The sequence below is a fragment of the Urocampus carinirostris genome, chromosome 12, assembly GCF_059441175.1.
Source record: "Urocampus carinirostris isolate Australia breed hairy pipefish chromosome 12, RoL_Ucar_1.0, whole genome shotgun sequence".
Lineage (NCBI taxonomy): Eukaryota > Metazoa > Chordata > Actinopteri > Syngnathiformes > Syngnathidae > Urocampus > Urocampus carinirostris.
In genome coordinates, this window is record NC_142360.1 from 317,647 (window position 1) to 333,998 (window position 16,352).

Genomic DNA, 16,352 nt, shown 5'->3' on the forward strand with positions numbered 1-16,352 from the left:
CAATCGAGATCAACTGCGGTGTGCGTCAAGGTTGGCCTATGTCTCCACTTCTCTATGTTCTTTGCATAGAATCTTTGGCACAAATGTTAAGAAAAGATAGATTTGTCGAAGGGATCAATATCCCAGGAAGTGGGGGACAAATTACCAAGTGTGTTTTGTACATGGATGATTTCAATATTTTATGTACTGACCGCGCATCTGTTGGAAGAGCCCTTGACTTGACTGACCTGTTTGGGAAGGCGTCTGGGTCAAGGCTAAATAGAGAAAAGTCACAAGTGAAGTTTTATGGAACGTGGAAAAAGACAGAAAAGGCAGGACTCCCACTGACGGTGTTAAAGACAGACCAGAAAATCCTAGGGATAAAATTCAATGCAGATGGAGGAGGCGAGACCAACTGGGATGACGTGACAAGGAAAGTTAAGCAAAGACTTGTTTTTTGGTCACTAAGAAAACTGACAATAGAGGGGAAGGTCCTAATCATCAAAGCGATCATCCTCCCACTGCTTTTATCAATCAGTTTAGTTTTTATGCCCAAAAGAAACGTGCTGTTACAACTGGACCGAGCCCTCTTTCGCTTTGTCTGGGGCTCAAAGTGGGAAAGGATAAAAAGAGATACAATGAAAAAGAAAAAGGAAAAAGGGGGGAAAGGAGTGCCTGATCTACAGCTTTTCCTGGGAAGCAAATATGTCTCTCTCCACTTCCAAAACGCTGTGGGCCCACCCAACAACCCGAAAAGTCAAGCGATGACCCGGTTCTGGATGGGCTCATATTTGCGGAAGCTAAAGCTTGTACCAAACAATCGTTTGATTCCAGTTTCATTTAACTTGCCACCAACACATCTCTTTATTCGGGATTTTTTAAAGAAGTTTGATTTAGAAACACAAGAAAGTCACACTTTACAAAACCACAGGGCCCTTATTGCTATTGTGCAAGAGCGTGCAACAGTAAGTCCTGTGCGGGGGCTTGCGTTTGGCGAACCTACAACGGTTTGGAGCAACGTGAATCATCCTGCCCTCCCAAACAGACTACGAGACTTGTCATGGATGGTGGCTCATGAGGTTCTCCCAGTCAGAGCCGTAATGCACCACCGAGGAATGTCAGCGACTTCGACGTGCCTTCGACCTGGCTGTGGCGCCCAGGAGTCGGTGAGGCACCTTTTTTGTGAGTGCAGCGCTGCCGAGGACTTGTGGACAATGGCCGACCAACTAGGAAAATTCCCGGACTTGCCAGCAGGGGAGGTCCCTGATGCACAGTACGTGCTTTACGGGATGAGTCGGTCGAGGAGGTCTCGGAACGACTTTGCCAGGGATTGGCTCACTCTCGCCGCCATCAAGGACGCCATCTGGACCTCTAGAAACCTGCTGGTATGGAGGTGCAGGCAGATCCCCCCAGTGGCTGTGCTCCAAATGGCTGTAGACACCATACAATCTGTGAGCGGCGGGCCTAGGACGCAACCATAAAGAAGAATCGTCTGCACCCACCCGGAGTGGGGAACCGGGGCTACACTGTGGGGGTCCCGGAACGGCCTGGGTTGTGGAAAGTAGAAGTAAGAAGGGAGAGGACCCACAAAGAGGACTGGAGGATGCTGCTTGGGAGGGTGGGATGACAGAGCTATGCCCTTGCACAATAGTTTTGCCCTTTACACTTTGGTTAACTACTATTAAAAGATAATAACTCTGAAATTGTTTAATTGATGTTGAAAATGTCAGAAAAAAGTGTTAAAATATCATCATGTCATATTGTCAGATATAACAAAATTGTGAAAATGCTTGATGGCTGTTGAGATCGTCGTATTTGTTTTGCTGCTGTTGGTGTCGGTGGATTTGTTCAAAACAAAGACAATCGACTTTGGCCTGGACGAATCTATTGACACTAACAAAGATGTTATACAACGAAATTGTGAATACGCTTGATTGCTATTAAGATTTTAGAGAAGGGTTGTTCAAACCTCACATTGTGTTTGCTGTTAAACGTCATATTGAAATATAATATTGTGAATGTGCTTGATTGCTGTTGAGATTGACAAGATTGTTTTCTGTTATTAGTGTCAATGAATTTGTTCAAACCATTAATTGCTGTTAAAAATGTTGAAAAAATTGTTAAAATGTCATATTGTCAGATATAACGAAATTGTGAATATGCCTAATTGCTGCTAAAATTATCGAGAAAAATTGTTCAAACCTCACATTGTTTATTTGTTGTTAATAGTGTCAATAAAATTGTTTAATCCCAAAAAAATGGATAATGAATAACGAAGATAGAACAATAACCCTTAAACCCCCCCCCTCCTGTAACCAACTATGCAGTTACAATCGTGTTCAAGATTTGTGAACAATCTATGAAGAGCCATGATCTTTGATTTTTGCAATCCGGAGATGGAATAAGAGCTTGCTCTGTCCACTCCACGCATCGGCCCGGTATTGCAGTACCTCCGGGAACGGTGCATTCGCAATGATCGCAGCAAGGCTTTAAGGCTAGGACCTTAGCTTGGCCTTTTTGGCTGAGAGTAAGTGTCCCGGCTCCTAGGCTTTGTAGCGCATTATGAACTGACCGATAATGGATAATGAATAACGAATATAGAACAATAACCCTTAAAAATCCCCTCCTGTGGTTCTGATATAACTGGGAGGAGACGGTCATGCTTTGTCCACTCCACGCATCGGCCCGGTATTGCAGTACCTCCAGTAACGGTGCATTCGCAATGATCGCAGCAAGGCTTTAAGGCTAGGACCTTACCTTGGCCTTTTGGCTGAGAGTAAGAGTCCCGGCTCCTAGGCTTTGTAGCGTATTATGAACTGACCGATAACGGATAATGGATAATGAATAAAGAAGATAGAACAATAACCCTTAAAAAATCCCCCCCCCCCTGGTCAGTTGTGGTTCTGATCTTGTATACGATCACTGGCCTGGTATTGTAGTACCTCCGGGATCGGTGCATTCGCAATGATCGCAGCACGGCTTTGGGGCTAGGACCTTAGCTTGGCCTTTTGGCTGAGAGTAAGTGTCCCGGCTCCTAGACTTTGTAGCGTATTATGAACTTGCCGATGATGGATAATGAATAAAGAAGATACAACAATAACCCTTAAAAAATCTACCCCCTAACCCCCCACCCCCTCGCTTCTTTAGCTTGGCCTTTTGGCTGAGAGTAAGAGTCCCGGCTCCTTGGCTTTGTAGCGTTTTATGAACTGACTGATAACGGATAATGGATGATTAATAGAAAAAATAGAACAATAACCCTTAACCCCCCCAATAGTTACTAAATACTGAATTGTGGCATTCATACAAGTTAGTAAAAACACAGCACTATGAACAGCAAATTTTAGGCAAAAACTGCAAGTCTTTACTACTCTGCATAAAATCTGATTTGAAATAAGATATTCTTGTCTGGACATTTTGCAAAGGATGTTTTTTTTAAAAATTCAACAAAAATGTATTAAACCCTTCAATGTTCCACCGGTCTGCCGTCAGACTGTTGATAAAGTCTTGTCTTTACGATGTCACTAGTCACTGAAATACTTTGTTATAAAATTGGAAAGCCTAAACTAATCACAGAATCTCAGAAAGTTAGGGTTAGGGTTAGTATGAATGGGGATGTGTTTTACTCTTGATTTTGATTGTCTATTTGTTATGCAAGCCACCAAACAAAACTTCCGAGCTCAAAAACAACGCTTCTTTGATATATTCGCATTAAGTAAAAGATTTTCCATGCTTTGCTATATAGTGAGCAATGGCGTTTTTAGAAGTGACAGTGGTTTTCAGGATCTGTGTTTGTTTGCCGTAACCTGGACACAGCGCGTTTCAATGTCACCGCCTTGTCAGACTCGTCCTTGAATTCATGTTCATGATTCGTTACGTATTGACGTTTAATACTTGATGTGCGAGGTACAACACTCTCAAGGCATAATGCACAAAGAGCATGGTCATTTTTTGCACAAGGCCCCAGTCATTTGCCCATGCTGGCTGAAAAGAACAACATTTTTTGCTGGAAAAGCCGCCATGATTCATTCGGTTATCGCGCGCCTGTGTTTCGTTGGCTGGGTTACAACACAGATCTCTTCCCCTCTCCTCGGCACCGCACAGACACACGCTCACAAACGGAGCAGAGGAGGAGGGGCGTGACCGTAAAGCCTCTAAACAACACGCCGCACAACTGAAAATGTCTAAATTTCAGGTAAATGCGCGAAAAACAAAAAATCATTATTATTTTGCCGTGCGCTCGCGTGCCACTGGGTAACCCCTCACGTGCCACTGCTGTATTTACTCGTCATCATTCATGCAATGTTTGTGTTGCGTCTTCTACAAGCCACGTGAACTCTTTCCACGATGCTTTTAATGTACGTTTACGTTTTGCAGCGTCATAAATTTTAGCTTCTTTTGAATCTTTCTTCTGGGACTGAGGTTTTGGCTTGATTCCTAACCACTTATCCATTTTTCTTGTGTTCTCTGTTGTGTGTATTTTAGAAAATGAAATGCAAATGCACGACCTTATAACGCTCGGGAGAGTCCGGAAGCACGAAGTTATTTGATGCAGGCTTCTGTTCGGTTGCCGAGTATGCAAATTGCCAAATGAACCGAAATTTCCAAACCGAACAAAGATTTTGAAATCGGAATAAAGCAAAAGTTTGATTTAAAAAAACCCAACCTTTTTTTCCCTTGAAAAAGTTGTCGGCCACCCGGGCGGAGATGTTTTGTAAGTTGTACGCCCGACGTAAAAGATGCACGCCCCGGGCATCCGGGCAGACGTTATTTTAGACACTGGTCTAACAAGATGGTCAGTAGGGTCAAACGAACTACTTGCTTTCTTGATCCGTTTCTGGCTTTACTGGTGAAAGATCTGTTTGGGATCTCATGACCTTCAGTTTTAAATATGATTAATATATCGCTATCCTGGGGTATTGTTCCTGTAGCCTTTGAGTCTGCTGTCATTAAACCCACGCTTAAGCAACCTAACCTTGACCTGGAAAGTGTAGGTAATTATAGGCGAGTGTCATATCTGCCATTTTTTGCAAAATTACTTGAAAAGGTCGTTGCAATGCAGCTTTATGACTTTATGCCGGAAATTAATCTTTGAGACTGTCCAGTGAGCATTTAGAGAAAATCACTCTCCTGAGATAGCCCAGGCTAAAGTAACCAATGATCACCTCTTTGCAAAAGATTCTGGTGCCTTGTCAATGTTACTGCTGCTGGATCTCAGTGCTGCTTTTGATACTGTGGCCCAAAACATGGTATTTGTTCGTCTGGAATGCATCGGTATCTTGGGGACTGTACTCTCGTGGTTTAGGTCCTACCTGTCAGACAGGACGCAATGCGTTAACTACGGCAATCTGACCTCTAGCCATTTTGATGTCCCCTGTGGCGTTCCATGGGGCTCTGTATTTAGCCCCCTTCTCTTTAGTATTTATATGCTTCCGCTAGGTGATATTATCTGCAAGTATAATAGTTTCCATTGCTATGCAAATGACACTCAACGGTTAAATTGTAGAAATCTGGAGGCCTGGCTTACTGAGATTCAAAGATGGATGTCACTTAATTTTTTGCGCCTTAACCCAGGTGTTTGGGCATTTGGGTTGGCCATGGTCCAAAAAATGTTGTGTGTGTTTTTGCTCCGTTTTCCCTTTTTATTTTCTTTGTTTTTGTATGTGTTTGTCTTGCTGTCGGTCTCCCCTCTAGAGGGATATGACCAGGATAGGTAGATAGATAAACCCAGAAAAAAACTGAAATGTTGATTGTTGGTCCAGCTCATTGTCGTGAGTTGTTTTCAAACACTGCCCTGAACCTAGACAAATGTAATATCACCCATAGTGATTCGGTCAAAAATGTACATGTTATATTTTATCCCAATCTGTCAGTTACACATGAAAAATATGACCTTACACCTCCGTAATATTGCAAAGATTTGTTCGATGCTGTCCCAATTAGATGCAGAGGTTCTAATTCATGCGTTTATTAATTCTCGGCTTGATTTACTGTCATGTATTGCTTTCTGGTCTCCCGATGTCTAGCATCTAATGTTTGCTGCTGGTTCAGAATGCGGCAGCGAGACCCTTGACTAAGACAAAAAAGTTTGTGCATATTACTCCTGTAATGGCCAACTTGCACTGGCTCCCAGTCCACCTAAGATGTGACTTTAAGGTTCTTTTACTAACATACAAATATTTGCATGGACTTGTGCCCTCTTATCTCTCAGATTTGGTTTCTCCCTATGTTACTGCACAGAGCCTCCGCTCTGAAAATGCCGGTCTACTTGTGACTCCGAGAGCCAAAAAGAAGTCTGCAGGCTCGAGAGCGATCTCCAATCCGGGTCGCGGTGCTGTGGAATGCTCTGCGCCTCCAGAAATAAGATCTGCAACCTCAGTGGAAATTTTTAAATCTAGACTTAAGACACATTTCTATTCAAAAGCGTACGATTGATGCCCACCTCATATTTTGTATTGTCCTGTCTTTTTCTGACTGTTTGGCCGGTGGTGACACTTGGGAGAAGGACGATTTGAGATGAGTCAGCGAACCACCGTCTTACCTAAAGCATGTCAACACCTGCATTGACCAGCCGGCAGAGATAGGAAGCTGCGTCGTCGCTGTTATGGACTTTTTAGACAAATTTCGACATGTTATCTATTGTTCTCTTTTATTGATGTTTACTATGTTTGTATACTGTTACCCAGTGCTAAATCTATTACACCCTGGTCATCCTGAAAGGGGGATTACCGCCCTTTTCAAGGTTTCTTTTTTCCTCACGCTGAGGTTTTGAGTTTTTCCCTGCCCACATGTTGGTTTAAAATCAGGCGACGGTGAAATTATAACCCTGTGCAGTCCTTTGAGACATTTTTGTGATTAAGGGCTATACAATTAAATGTGACTTGACTGACTTGATTTGACATGTTCTGTATTTTATTTTGTTTCTTTAAGAATCTAGCTCTGATATTGTTCAGTCTCAATGGAAGAGGTGACAATCTTAAATCGTGTCAATGTTCAGTTCGATGTTTTTAGCTGTTAGGAACGCCACCACCAGTTCTTCCGCACTTTGCCGCCAACTCGCTGTGGTTCACCTCGTTGCAGAGGCTGGTAGCTGCTGCCTTTTGCATACGAGCGGGGTTTGATCTTCAGCCCAGTCACAATGAAATAATTCATTCTTAAATACTGCTCCAGGTCGAGCTCGGTTATTTTTCCGTCTCTTTCCACAGCACGCATCCTCAGCTCTTTCCCCTTCATCAACAGATCAAGTATCATATATTTTTTTTATAAAAGTCATTTAATTTGTTTACAAGAAAGTCCAGTGATTTTTTTAATATCCTGCGTCTCGTCCGATTATCTTCTTGTTTTTTTTTACCTCACTGTGAGAGTGTGACACTGGAGTGTCATGTCCAATTTCGTTGTCACAATATGTTAACCCATTTTGTAACAATGACAATAAAGGTATATTCTATTCTATACAATGTTTATTTGGCCACTTAATCTTTGCAATTTGACACATTGAGTGTGTCAGCGGTTAAGCCAGTTAACTAGGCCTACGCCCACTTGATCAAGTAATTTGTATATATTTTAAACAACATGAGGCTCACCTAGAGGAATCTATGATTGTCCCTCATCTTATGGCTAAACAAAAAACTTGTTAATGTCTGGGCAAAATAGGATAAGAAAAAATGTGTAGCTTAGTCACTTTGAGTCTGTGTAGTTTCTGTTTTTCCTTGTGCTTTGAAGCACTTGTTTTCGGTTGTACTACCTAATACAGCTACATCTAGGGGTCAAAAAATACCCAGCAATCACAAAAGCAGTGGTATTGATATGAAATACTGTAAATCACCACATTACGATATGAGTGTTACACTAAACTAAATTTAAAACCCATATCTTTCATTTGATCTTTTTACTCGCCGATACGATACCTTAAAATAGTACAGAATCTGCATTGGAACAATGCTAGTTATTTTTTAGTGTAATTAGATGGCTAACAGAAGTGTATTATACATTAAACTTCTGTCTCAATTACCATGTTTGATGTGCTTTATCATTGCCAGTGTTAGGAATGACGCCGTTATAAATAACGCTGTTACCAAACAGCGTTCAAAGATGTAAAGATATTCCCTGACTGAAGACTCCTATTACCCCCCACAGTTTCTCCTTTGTTAATGACAAATGTGACTTTCTCTTGTCAACAATGTCCTTTATTCTTTCGTTTGATACAACTTTCCTTGTCATATAAATAAACATAGTTAGTTAGTATCAAACCACTTGCATTATTTATTTGTGTCTACTATTTTCCTTCTGGACTGATCAATCATTACCTATATCAATTACAGTAATAGAAAAACGACCATTTAAAGCTAAAATTAAAATATGTTTTGAGTATTTCGTACTTCATGATAAATGCAAGGCATAATATGAGACTATTTGTGTTGGAAACAGTAAGAATTTACCTGCTGACCAAATTGGTAACCACCGAACTAGATTCTGAATTATATAAATATGATTTAGACCAATTTCTCTACAGCCTCTTCCACAACGTCATCATTACTGATGGTCAAAAGCAGTGCGTTACTTTGTCAAGTACAAATCAGCTGGTTGTTTCATGTTAAAGCTATGTCAGCGTGTGCATTCTTCTTATGCGTAAGAAAGAAAAGCAGGGCATTCTCGGTCGGCCTTTCAACATATTTATTCACGCACAATACGCTAACGTGAACACGGCTATCATTTTTACCTTACACGAGAGCCATCTAAAAATTAAACAAAGCAATGTGTTCTGTTGTGTACACAATGGAGAACATCCTACCGTAATATCACGGGTAAGAGCGCTATTAAATTAGCAATACACAGTGTTCATTTTACCTCTGAAAAGTGATGGGTCCCGGGGACTCGCATGTTTAAAAATCTATGGGTCCCAACAGATATCTATGGGTCCCCAAAATTTAGTCTCATATTGAAATTGTTAATCGGCGACAAATATATAATGTAAATCTATTTATTCATTCCGTTTTAATCACCACCGTTTATTGATAATACAAATCAGTTATCACTTCAAGAGTTTTCAGTTCACAACAATATTGTACATTATACAAGATAATATTGCTGAAATAATTATATTAATCTATATTTTCATTCAGTTTTATTCATGACAGTTAATTGGTAATACGAAGCGGTTATCACTTCAGATTTTTCAGTTCACAATATTGTACATTATACAAAATAATCTTGCTGAAATATGAATCTATATTTTCATTCAAATTTAATCATCACAGTTAATTTGTAATACAAATCAGTTATCACTTCAAGAATTTTAAGTTCACAAAAATATTGTACATTATACAAAATAATATTGCTGAAATATTAGTCTATATATTCATGCAGTTTTAATCATCACAGTTGATTGGTAATACAAGGCAGTTATGACTTCAGGTTTTCAGTTCATATATTCTTCGTGGTTTGCTGTCCCGCCACAGTTGTAATGCCTTCTTAAGGTCCAATTGCAGCAACGGAATTTCCATAGCTAATTTGTGGTTTTCATTGTCGTGGTGCCGATCAAATGTGCTCTTCTGAAAGTTAGTATTGTGAAATTATTTATGCAATCCAGTTTTTTTGTCACGCTGGGTACGCACAACACAGAACATGTAGCCTCTATTATCATCCTCATAGCGTAACCAGGAATATAATTGAGTCCATTTTGGCAGAAAAGTAATTTTCTTGCTAGGAGTATTCTTTTGTTTATTTTCTTTCGTCGAATCGTTCGCTTCAACACACGTGCTTTCCTTGCCGGAATTATTGCCGTTGTTATCACTCTCTGCATTATGTTTTGACTTATACTGACACTGATGAATGACCAATTTTGTGTTGATTGTTAAATAATACTGTTTTTTCGGAGGCATACTTAACCTTCACTCAACGACAAGCACCACAACAATGACGTAATCTGGAAGCAACGAAATCTCGTTTGCCGAGATCGGCTTGCAGACGAAATCTCGAACCGCGAGACCAAAACAACAATGGCGGATCTGCCTGACGAAAAGTTTGGAGTGCGATAAATCTTTGTTAAAAAAAAAAGTAATCGGGTAATAATGTCAATTTTGTGTCAAAAAAGTTTCGTCCCGGGGACGCACGTTGATTCAACACTATGCGTCCCCAGCAAAAATGATGCGTCGAGGACGCGGGCAAACGAGAACACTGAATACTTAACATCTAATTTGGGAGAACCAGTGTATACAGTGGGACCTCGGTTATCGCGGTTAATGGGGACCAAAACCACCCGCAATAAGTGAAAATCTGCGAAGTAGCTGCGCACCTTAAAAAAAAAAAAATTCTCATCTCATCTCATCTCATCAGCCGTACCGCTTATCCTCATCAGGGTCGCGGGGGGGCTGGAGCCCATCCCAGCCATCTCCGGGCAGTGGGCAGGGGACACCCTGAACTGGTTGCCAGCCAATCGCAGGGCACACAGGGACAGACAACTCATTCGCTCATTCACACCTAGGGACAATTTGGACCGGCCAATTCACCTGAAATGCATGTTTTTGGAACGTGGGAGGAAACCGGAGTGCCCGGAGGAAACCCACGCAAGCACGGGGAGAACTTTATTTATAAAATTATTTTATTCTATATTATTATTTTTTAGACCTGTGAAGCTCTAAACCCGCGAACGTGGAACCACGAAGTAGCGACACCCCTTAAAAATGCTTTAAAAAGTATATATATAAATAAATAGATAATTATTTTTTTTATTTTATTTTTTTTTTAGGCCCGCAAAGCTCTGAATCCGCGAACGTCAAAGCTCGAAGTAGCGAGGTCCCACTGTAGTTCTTTTTCAGTAGTTCCTGCATCTTTAAACCCTATTTTTTTCCAAAAGTGCTGCTCTTTCCTCACTGAGAAAGATTTTTGTCAGGTATCATAGACAGAGGGAGAGAGATGGAGAGGGGAGGGGATAGAAATTGATAGGGAGCGGAGGGAGTGAGAGAGGTAGAAAGGGGATTGGATAGTCACTTTATATTGTCGTACTGTTGACTTTTGTTGTGCACAAAATAGTTGAGGTGCAGTTACTTATTTTTACTTGTCTAGTCGTCTCATGTTGTGAGAGATTGATTGATTGATTTTACGCTGAAGTGTTAAACACACTTTATTTATGATCTGTTTCCTTCTGTTGCGTGATAATACTTGAAGTACAGTAGCATATGTCTACTTGAGCAGATGTCTGACTACAGATTGTGAAATCTATATTGTCTTACAATTGATTTTTGTGGTGAACAGCAGGCTGTCCACTTGACCAGTTGTCTCAGACTGTGAGAGTTAAATTTAGTTTATTAAACTCACTTTATATTGTTTCCTGCAGATTGTTATTTTATTATACTGTCCGTTTGGGTTTCCGGTTGGACAAGTGAGCTGAGAAGAGGCAGGTCGGGGTAGCTCCCGTTACACATCGTTTAAGCCCGCAAATTTATGGTTACTAGGTTTTTTATGGTTTTTACTAGGTAGGGATTGCAAACAGGGATGTGTATTGAGCCCTTTGTTGTTTGCTTTAGCTCTGGAGCCCCTCTCACAAACAATTAGAGAAGACCCTGCCATACATGGCTATAACACAGAACATACTTGCAAAAAGTTTTCCTTGTACGCAGGTGACATTCTTCTGTACTGTATGTAACCCGACCTGAAACTACAATTCCACATATTTTGGAACTACCGTAAATTCCGGACTATAAGCCGCTACTTTTCCCCCAAACTTTCAACCCTGCGGCTTATTCAGTGATTCGGCCAATTTATGTAATTTTTCTAATGGCCGCCAGCGGCGCTCGAGTACAAAAGGTAAGATTTAGACCGGTGGAATATATGCGCCAAGGAAGACTGCAACTTCACTAAAACTGGCCGCATGCGAAAGGCAACTTTTTCACAAGTCTGCCAGTGGATCCTGACAGCGTGGGGCAGCATCAAAAAATCCACCGTCACCAACGGGTTCCGAAAAGCCGGTGTAATGCCGAGAAATGCAGAGAATTGCATCCCCTGTCGCTGGAGCGCGCACACGTCACTCCCGCTACTACAACCACTTTTACCTCGTTTTATCTCACTTTTATATCACTTTTCGGGAATGTAATGGCGAAAATATATCCAAGACCACTTCGTCTTGCATTTGTTGGGAATGTAATACAACTTAAACCATTCTGTCTTGTATTTATTGTGAATGTAATCGAACAGTAATGCACACCGTATATATACCACTTTTGAGCATGTAACGTGTTTATTTTGGCTTTTTCGACTCAAATCGCTCGTATTTAAACTGTTATGCCCTCTCCCATAAAGCTTATTTTGCTGAAATCATCAACAGATATAAAAGTGAGATAAAACAAGGTACGTAAAAGTGGTTGTAGTAGCGGGAGTGACGTGTGTGCGCTCCCGCGACAGGGGATGCAATTCTCGGCATTTCTTGGCATAACACCGGCTGCGGGAGCGTGGGACGACGTCTATATGACAAAGTTTCCTTCCGACACTGAGGAAGACGACTTTGATGGCTTCAGTTCTAAGGAGGAAGATGAGGACGGTTTACCGTGATTTTTACAAGTACGGTATGTTTTTTTAACAGACCCGTTTACTGTGTTGCGAGCGTATTCAACTTATGAACCATCATCCGGGAACTAACTTGTTCATAAGTCGGGCAGCGTCTGTAATGCCCTTGCGTGTCGTCACAGATGCACACGGTCACTGATGAGATCCGATCACCAATTTTGAGGCACCCTTTCACTATAAAAAAATGTCTCTTGATCAAAATACAGGGCAGCCAGTCTGACATCTGACCATTTCTGACACATGGGTCACCACCAGTGTTGGGCACGTTACTTGAAAAAAGTAATTATAGTTACTCACTACTTCTTCGAAAGAGTAACTGACTTAGTAACTGAATTACTCTACAGGGAGTGCAGAATTATTAGGCAAATGAGTATTTTGACCACATCATCCTCTTTATGCATGTTGTCTTACTCCAAGCTGTATAGGCTCGAAAGCCTACTACCAATTAAGCATATCAGGTGATGTGCATCTCTGTAATGAGAAGGGGTGTGGTCTAATGACATCAACACCCTATATCGGGTGTGCATAATTATTAGGCAACTTCCTTTCCTTTGGCAAAATGGGTCATAAGAGGGACTTGACAGGCTCTGAAAAGTCAAAATGAGTGAGATATCTTGCAGAGGGATGCAGCACTCTTAAAATTGCCAAGCTTCTGAAAGCGTGCTCATTGAACAATCAAGCGTTACATTCAAAATAGTCAACAAGGTCGCAAGAAGCGTGTAGAAAAGCCAAGGCGCAAAATAACTGCCCGTGAACTGAGAAAAGTCAAGCGTACAACTGCCAAGATGCCACTTGCCACCAGTTTTGCCATATTTCAGAGCTGCAACATCACTGGAGTGCCCAAAAGCACAAGGTGTGCAATACTCAGAGACATGGCCAAGGTAAGAAAGGCTGAAAAACGACCACCACTGAACAAGACACACAAGCTGAAACGTCAAGACTGGGCCAAGAAAAATCTCAAGACGGATTTTTCTAAGGTTTTATGGACTGATGAAATAAGAGTGAGTCTTGATGGGCCAGATGGATGGGCCCGTGGCTGGATCGGTAAAGGGCAGAGAGCTCCAGTCCGCCTCAGACGCCAGCAAGGTGGAGGTGGGGTACTGGTACGGGCTGGTATCATCAAAGATGAGCTTGTGGGGCCTTTTCGGGTTGAGGATGGACTCAAGCTCAACTCCCAGTCCTACTGCCAGTTTCTGGAAGACACCTTCTTCAAGCAGTGGTACAGGAAGAAGTCCGCATCCTTCAAGAAAAACATGATTTTCATGCAGGACAACGCTCCATCACACGCATCCAAGTACTCCACAGCGTGGCTGGCAAGAAAGGGTCTAAAAGAAGAAAAACTAATGACATGGCCTCCTTGTTCGCCTGATCTGAACCCCATAGAGAACCTGTGGTCCCTCATCAAATGTGAAATTTACAAGGAGGGAAAACAGTACACCTCTCTGAACAGTGTCTGGGAGGCTGTGGTCGCTGCTGCACGCAATGTTGATCGTGAACAGATCAAAGCACTGACAGAATCCATGGATGGCAGGCTTTTGAGTGTCCTTGCAAAGAAAGGTGGCTATATTGGTCACTGATTTGTTTTTGTTTTGTTTTTGAATGTCAGAAATGTATATTTGTGAATGTTGAGCTGTTATATTGGTTTCCCTGATGAAAATAAATAATTGAAATGGGTATACATTTGTTTTTTGTTAAGTTGCCTAATAATTATGCACAGTAATAGTCACCTGCACACACAGATATCCTCCTAAAATAGCTAAAACTAAAAAATCCCCACTCCAACTTCCAAAATATTCAGCTTTGATATTAATGAGACTTTTGGGTTCATTAACAACATGGTTGTTGTTCAATAATAAAATTAATCCTCAAAAATACAACTTGCCTAATAATTCTGCACTCCCTGTAGTTACCAAGAAAAGTAACAATTTCTGAACTTCTAAAATAAGTTTTTGTATGTCAAAGAGTTTGAAATCTTCTGCCCTAAAATTTGTCGCTTTGCCGAAGTTTGCAATTGAAACTGTCGCTTGTTTTTTTCTTTTTATGGGACTCAACCATTTCCAAAGTACCTCCAAACAGCTGAAGTGCCCCCCTGGCCGTTGTCTTTTTCGCTTATTTGGTTTTGTTTGGTTAATGGAGTCAGATAACTAATTTGAACAATTTGGTGAACGATACATTTTTAATATTCAAAATCTAACAATACATATGCACGGAATGACTTAAAAAAGGGGGGTAAATGAAAAAAAAATACGATAACAAAAGGAAAAAGAGAGATGTTTTTAAATTTTTGTATAAACACATTAACACTGAAAAACATAAGAAAATAGAATTACTATATTTATAAATCTACATCAAAGATAAAATACAAAACAATTTCAACTTTTTATGCTCAACAAATTTAAAGTCTACAACACGGAATCTCCAAAAAATGCGCAGTAACCAATCACAAGAGAAAAACGGGGTCTCAGAGGGAACCATCTGTTGATTAATGACTAGCGGGCTCATTGAGATGTTTCGATTGCGAATGACACAAATCTGGGTGCTCAAACTTTTCGCAAAACAGCATATATATTGTTCATTGGGGGATAAAATAATTATATATATATATATATATATATATATATATATATATATATATATATATATATATATATATATATATATTATAATCATTTTATCCCTCTCGGGCTTCCATAACATACAAGTAAACTTTTGACATGATAAATACTGAGATAAATCTTTTTTCAATATTTTATTTAAAACTTTTAAAAAATTGAAACATGGGATGAAAGCAAATGAAATGATCTGAAATAATCTGCATTTATATAGCGCTTTTCAAGTCAATGACTTCCCAAAGCGCTTTACAGTGTGCTTCACATTTCCCAATAGCGGCCTTGTATTGCAGCCATGTAAGACACTAAACTGCTTATTGGGGATGTTAGGGGTTCAGTGTCTTACCCAAGGACACTTCGACATGTAACACGGACAAGCCGGGATTCGAACTGGGATCCCTTGATCCCAACACGAGCGCTGTACCTCCTGAGCTACTGCCGCCCCAAAGCATTACATGATTGCCAGGTTTTAGTAACATTTATTTAAATGTCATTTTATTTTGGCATTCTTGGGCTTCGGTAGAACACAAGTTAGCCCAAATCATATCATTTATATAATTTTGTCCCTCTCTAGATTCCATAACATACAAGTAAACTTTTGACATGATATATCCCAAAACATGTTTCATTTTTTACATGCATTCTTTTCAAACTTTGTTTTACTTGAAGCAAGGAAGTGTGAGAGCATTACATAGTTGCTTGTTTTAGTAAAATTGATATCTAATTAAACGTCATTTTATTTTTTCCCTCTTGGCCTTCCAAAAGGACAAATGAACATTTGAAACAATAAGTTTAAATTATATCATTTTTTTCACCTTTTAAAAAGAAACATAAAAATGAAATGTTTTTTTGTTTTGTTTTGTATTTTTGTTATTGTTTTTTTAGGGATACTTAAATTCTTTAAACATTATTATATTTACTTTGTGGCACTTTTGGCTTTCCTTAGAAATCAACTGAAAAATAAATTGTAACTTATTAAAATACGATAAATCTACAACAATTAAATTTAGTTTTCAAAAAATTGTTTCCAGTTGATTTTTTTTATTTGTTTGTCTGATTGTTCGTTCGTTTATTTCATTTCTGAGAGGTTTTGGCGGAGGGAAAAAAAAGGTAGCGTAATGTCCCTTTAACTGGAGCGGACTTGCGGTTCGGGTCCTGAACCTGCCTGTGGAATTTAATCGTTTTTGCCCAGTTGTCTGTGCCGAA

The 16,352-nt window shown here is 40.2% G+C and overlaps 1 pseudogene; it reads left to right on the plus strand.

The window, feature by feature from the left end:
• Nucleotides 1-2,311: 2,311 nt before the first annotated feature.
• LOC148354592 (U2 spliceosomal RNA) lies at nucleotides 2,312-2,451 on the plus strand (annotated as a pseudogene).
• Nucleotides 2,452-16,352: the final 13,901 nt, after the last annotated feature.